Below are 7220 nucleotides of genomic sequence, written 5' to 3'. Positions count from 1 at the left end.
GATCCAGATTCAGGTGTTTGGTGATTCAAAGTTCATAACTTCCTTCATACCTGACGTGTTTAAATGAAACTTAGCGCGAACAAACCCCATTGACGGTGTATTGACCCGATGCACTAAGCGAGTGACGTCACAGCGGGAGGTGAGGCTCCGCCATATTGAGTGGTAAAAAATCATGGCTACCACGCACGTGTCACGCGAACTTCTGGGCTATTTACATGGATTAGATGACATTTCTAACAAGAGGTACCGCGATAAACTGGAGCCGTGCGGTCTTCGTGAACATCCTTATATTATTTCAAAGGATAAATGGACAACTGAAAGGAAATTTTGGCCTCAAATCGTTTTGTGCTTCCAAGTGCTAGTTTTTTTTAATGTATTATGGGCTGTTTCACGGTCATTGTCATTTCTGGTATTTTGTACCCTTGCATGCTAAATAGCTAAATGAGAGGCTGTAGTATCTCTGTCATTGGGGCCAGCAGTTGGTACTAGTGATGGCTACAACTTGGACCACTTTTTATTTGACAAAAAAAAAATGTCAATTTTTGGCAGAATGGCATAAGAATTGCCATTTTATTTGACAAATAGCTGTCTCATTTTCTCCAGGTACACTGACTGCATTTACAGTGTATAAACAAATACAAGCAGAAATTGGGACTTTTATTTGTTGTTGCATCAATTTAATACCTCTTCTGTACTTTGTCCACAACATATTATTCATTTCAGACTATGAATATTTATTTCACCCTCAATAAATATGTCCCACCGTTCGTCCGTCAAAAAATGTCCTCTCCGAAAATGCATATTGTAGAAGAATTTTTTTTAATATAAATAAAGGGTCTTTTTTAAAAGTTTATTGTGTGTATATAACTGCACTGATATTATGCTACAAAGTTTGAGTGTAACCAATAACCTTCTATTTGCATGGCCTGCACTGATTGCCTTACATGTGTCCGTCAAAAATGTGGCCTCCACGGAAACACCTAAACTGCTGCCACGAGTTATAAGGAAACTACTTGCTGGCTATAAATTTTGATGTTTTGTAAGGTTGACATGGTCATGAATATCCATTATCAGTAAAACATATGGAAACCACTGAAGTTTGATAGTGTTGTTATTTTGTGGTTATAGTTGAATTGTATTAATGACTGTTGTAGGTTAAAAAAAATACTCTCCTAACATCCTTGGGGTATTATTTTTAATAAGAACTATTCATTCAGATGCTCCAAAAATTTGGATTTAAGTATTGTAATAAACAATGTTGGATTTGGAGAAATAAAAATATAAAAATATTGAGTTTGAATTTTTAGTGGTTGTGAGACAAACTTGATACCCTCATTGTGAAACAACCCTTATACATATCGATGTGACTTTATGTAGTGAAACAACTCAGAACTGTGCGCGTTAGGCTAGATCACCTTTCTAACAGCTGTCTATCTCATTCTGTCAAAAAAAAACAAGGGATATAATGCATTTTAATGATACAAATCAGACAATATTTTGTAACCACCGCTATTTAATACCAACTACTGAAATAACGTATCAGAAATTAGTTACATACCAGAGACAAAATGAAGGCAACATAACCATTCACGTTCGCCAGGTCGCCATTTTTCTCTTCTCAGAACCGATATCCGAATATTTCGGTGGGAAAGCGGTAAAACTGCACTCCAGAGCCTTTAGTATATCGCTGAGTACATCCCGGGGCACAACAACTCTTATCCATTTGCAGAAAAAAAATCGCTTGCTTGGAAATAATGGTGTAGTTGAAGTGGAGACTATCGGTTGATATGGACGCGGTATACTTTCTTACCACTCAATATGGTGGAGCTGCCACAGTCACATGACCGGTGATGTCATCTGAATAAGGGCCACACTGTTTAATGACTTGGTTTACACTTCATAATCATTCGATCGTGCCTTGAAGACCACCGTCCTTGATGTTGCCAGTTGATGTCTTTGAACTCGCAGCAGGGAAAAGAAGAATTTTGTCTCTCAAGGGACACTGGATACCATTGACCGGAGTCGCAGGGCCAGGCTAAATGGCAGAGCTGAGCTGTTCAGGGAGCTGAGGCATGAAACTGTACGTGCACTGAGGGTGGACAAGGAGGTCTATATGCGAGGAATCTGTGAGGGGGTAGAGCATCACTTGTGGTGAGGTGATTCTCGTCCTGCTTACAGGGGAATTCATGCATTGCGTTCATCCAAGCCGATCCCTCGGAGCACTACAGTTAAAGCGGAGGGTGGTATCCTCTTGAAAGAGGAGTCCAAAGTGAAGGCCCGCTGGGCGGGTTACTTTGAGCGGTTGTACCAGGCTGATCCACCAGCTGTCGAGTTTTATGTCAGGGGTGTTACTGTCCCAATTGCTGACCCTCCACTCAACTGTTATTCACCTTCATTTGTGGAAATAAAGGCTGCAGTGAACCGGTTAAAATGGGGTAAAGCTCCTGGGATATATGGGGTCCATGCTGAACTTCTCAAGACTGGTGGAAATGCTGCACTCATGTCGTTGCATGCCGTTCTGTGCTCAACCTGGAACACAGGCATCATCCCAACTGACTCAAAGAGGGGCCTTGTTGTGCCTCTCTGGAAAGGGAAGGGTGATCGCCAGGACTGCAACAACTACCGCGGGGTGACGCTGCTCTCATTGCTGGGCAAGGTCTTTGCTCAGATAATTCTTGATAGGGTTCGCCACCATCTGCTTGAACACCAGCGCCAGAGCAGTCAGGCTTTACACAAAAGAGGTCAACAATTGACCGTATCCTTGCCCTTCTGGTCCTCACTGAACGCAGATGAGAGTTTTGGCAGGGGCTGCTTGCAGCTTATGTTGATCTCTGTAAAGCGTTTGATTCAGTGAATCGGGATGCCCTCTGGAGGATTCTTGGTCTTTGTGGGTTAGCACCAAAACTGATCAATCTGATGTCTGAACTATGCTTTAGTACTGAGAGTGCTGTGAGATGTGGTGGTACCATGTCAGACTTATTTCCAGTTGTTACTGGAGTTCGTCAGGGGTGTGGACTGGCCCACACACTTATCAATGCTTTTAAGGACTGGATTCTGGGGAGGATGTCAGAGAGATCAAGCTGTGGTGCATCGTTTGGGAATGTCAAAATCTCTGCCCTTGATTTCGCAGATGATGCAGTCATCTTAGCGGAGGCTCTGGATATCCTTGTGTGGGCCCTCAAGGTGCTGAATGAGGAGTTGGAGCCGCTTGGATTACGGGTTTCCTGGGTCAAAACTAAGATCCAGGCTTTCAATGACATCTTGGATACTGCTTTCTTGTCTGTACCTGTTTGTAGCAAGGATGTTGAGGTCACGGAGAGATTCACTTTCATTGGCAGTGATATTCATGTCACTGCTGGCTGTCAGCCAGAGGTCAATAGACGTCTGGGTTGGGCCTGGGGAGTCACAGATTGACTGGATCATGGGGCGTGGCGCTGTCCCTACCTGTGTAGGAGGAAGAAAGTCTGAGTCATGTCCTTGGTGCTTCCTGTTTTGCTCCACAGATGTGACTTTGACTCTGACAAGGGATCTGAGATGGAGAATTAATTCCTTCGGTACAAGATCTATTCGGAGAATCCTTGGCTATCGCTGGTCGGACTTTGTGTCCAATGAGCGGTTGCTGAGAGAGACTCAAATGAGATTGGTTACCTGCATAGTCCGTGAGCGTCAGCTGCAGCTGGATGGACATGTGGCTCGTTTTCCTGACGTTGATCCTGCTTACCAGATTCTCTCAGCAAGGGAGTCTCTAAAGTGGAGGAGACCAATGGGCCGACCATGTGCCTCTTGGTGGCAGCAGGTTGATCAGCATCTCAAGGAGATGGGGATGGGCCAGGCATCTGCCTAGGGGATGGCCAGACGGAGGCCCTTGGAGTACTGGCAGAAAGTGGACGCAGCGACGCTCTGCTGCGGCGCATGCTCCCGTACCTGTCCTGACCTGACCTGATCTATGATGCATTCATGGATCAAAAATGCCTCCATTTGCATCCATCATAAATAGATCACACTATCTTGGAAGATTAAAATGAAAGAGAGGAATTAATTCCATGAAAAGGTTTTTGTCATGAAATTTTGAATTTGCACGATCATTCGTTTCATTTTAATGTGAAGCTTCTGGCTACTCGTTTGCATCACTGTTGGGAGTGTGGCTCTGCTGCTGATGCAATGCAGTGCTCCCTGCTGGTTAGGGCAGGAAATTGGAATTTGGCTGGGGTGCTGGAATTCAGCTCATGTGCCGGCGATAACTTGCCTCCTCATCGTGAAGGACACCGTGGCATCTTTAACATCCACAGACAGGATGCCCAGTTTAACATCCATCCGAGGGATGGCACACACATTGATTAATTCCCTGCCTGTGAAACACAGGGATGATTGGGAAGGAATTCAAACCCAAATGAATTCAAACGTTTATCGCAGGGTCGTGATTCACACACAGGCGAGACAGCTTAGAGGCAAGTGTGAGCACCTTAAGGCCATCCTGCTAGCCCAATTCCCATGGTTATGACTACTTTAATCGCAGAGCATAATGAAGGTCTGATCAATCTCTCTTGAGTGTGCCTACAGAGTTCCTTTTTGGGGGGAGGAAATTGATTGAATGTTTTCCTTTCCAGGTGTAGGTGTAGAGGTGGGAGACACATTGAGGTGGCAGAGAGCATTGATGTTTCATTACGGTACGCGGAGAGGAGATTTGGAGTCGGGCAGGTGTTGAAGGTATCAGAATGTGTTGAAGAGGGCTTCAGGGTATAGGTGGCTGAAAACTTGACAGTAGAACATGCGGATGTTTTGCCATAGCACAAGGACAGGAGGTTCAACAGAACAGGACGGGATATTCGGGGGAACGGGACGGGAGATTCGGGGGAACGGGACGGGAGATTCGGGGGAACGGGACGGGAGATTCGGGGGAACGGGACGGGAGATTCGGGGGAACGGGACGGGAGATTCGGGGGAACGGGACGGGAGATTCGGGGGAACGGGACGGGAGATTCGGGGGAACGGGACGGGAGATTCGGGGGAACGGGACGGGAGATTCGGGGGAACGGGACGGGAGATTCGGAGCAACGGGACGGGAGATTCGGAGCAACGGGACGGGAGATTCGGAGCAACGGGACGGGAGATTCGGAGCAACGGGACGGGAGATTCGGAGGAACGGGACCAGAGATTCTCTCCCACCTCTTCCTCTCATGCACCAGCTTCTCCTCCACATTAAATTGGTTCTAGGACATAGCTGTTCCATGAGCCTCAACTATGTATGCAGAAATTTTTTTTTTTTTACTCTGCCCCACTTCATCAAGTTACTATCCTCTCTCTGCTGTAGATATGTAATCCCTTTAAAAATCTTTTAAAGTAAAATTACTCATATAAATGACCTGAAAACCCTGGAAGAGTGTAGAGCCAAGAAAAAAACCAAGCGAAAGAGTGGAGAAAATCACAACCTTGGTATTTAAATGGAAGCATAATGATATCAAAAAAGTCTAATCAAAGAAATAACCAATACAAGTGTAAATAGAACACACAGACTGAAAGGTTAAAAAAACATTTAATGGATGTAAACAAAACAATGGAAAAATAATTTAATACAATTTTAAAATGATATGTGGTTCAGGAGGAGCTCAGAGCAGAACGCTTCACTGAAGTTTGTCATTTTATCTCCACTCAACAACGATATTCAGCTCAAGAACCAAACCCCAACATCTTATTTATCAACATTCTCGACGGTGATGAGAGTTTTCGGAAACAAGACAATTTAATAAATTACAAACCCAACAAATTTTCATTGGTAGCCTTTCTGAATCAATTTTGAAATTCCAAGAAAATTTTATTTCAAGCCCTAAAGTATCTATAAATCAGTAAGAGATTTCACTTTGAAGATTTTATTTTAAACACAAAAGTATTTATAAATCAGCAAGGGATTTCACCAAGAAAATTTTATTTTAAACACAAAAGTCTACATAAATCAGCAAGGGATTTCATTAAGAAAATTTTATCTTAAACATAAAAGTCGACATAAATTAACAAGGGATTTCACCAATAAAATTTTATTCTAAACACAAAAGTAAACATAAATCAGCAAGGGATTTCATTAAGAAAATTTTATCTTAAACATAAAAGTCGACATAAATTAGCAAAGGATTTCATGAAGAAAATTTTATTTTAAACGTAAAGGTATATACAAGTACCTCCTAGAAAAACCATTTATTTTTGTTATATAAATATGGGGAATATAAATAATGACGATGCTTGTAATAACAATTACAAATATTGCAACAAACACAATCATGCAAACACACACTCAATATATTTCAAAATAATCCAACCAGTAGAGAAAGAAAAACAACATTGTGATGTATGCTCAAAAGACCTGTTAAAACATAGTTATAACAGACATCTTCAACCATGCAAACACAAACAAAACTCAGAAGATACAGCTAGGTTTGTGATTGAAAACACTGATGCGACATTTAAAGATCATACAGAAATAAGAAATTTTAGGTTTACAGTGAAGAGCCAGAACCAAAATTGGTAGCTGAAGCAATTGCAAAATCAAACGGAAGACCAAGAAGGAACCTGATGGAGTCATCAGGAGGAACCTGGATAGGATTTATGTTTCAGCCGCTACTCCACAACCCTCAAACCCATCCAGGCGCAACCAAGTGAGCCTTACAGTAAAATTTCTGCAATAATTCACTTCTCCTTAGAGAGATAGATAACGGAAAAGAGAAAATAAGTTTCAACAGCCAAAATTTTGTTTGGCTGTTGAAACTTTAATTTTCAAGAACCTGAGGGAATTTAATACCATTAAATTCTATGTGAGAGTAAAATTATATTTGACAAAGGAAAGCAATGAAAGAAGCCTTATATGAGAACAAACCCTCATTTAATTTCTTCATTTCAAGATTTTCAAGATTGTCATGTTTATGATAAACTTCAGAGGTATGAAATACATGTTGATAACACAGAAGGAGGTGGATTTAACATTGGGAAAATCATTTTCTTAGATATACACATCTTGAAATTGGACCCTCTTCAAGCTTCTTCCTGCATTGATTTGCCAACAGCAACAAAACTTTAAAAAGCAGTTATTAATGTTCAAAACAAGATCACAACTAGAAAGCATCTCAAAATGCAAAGCCCGTCTGCATCCGCTTTGTACTGAAACTAAACGACGAAAACGAAAGTTAAAAAAAAAAAAATTGTACATTTTATTTATTAGTGTTCTCCACAAT

The sequence above is a fragment of the Eptatretus burgeri genome, chromosome 11 (assembly GCF_056783735.1).
Source record: "Eptatretus burgeri isolate ZD-2024b chromosome 11, Ebu_testis_v1, whole genome shotgun sequence".
NCBI lineage: Eukaryota > Metazoa > Chordata > Myxini > Myxiniformes > Myxinidae > Eptatretus > Eptatretus burgeri.
Note: the sequence above shows the minus strand (reverse complement) of the source record.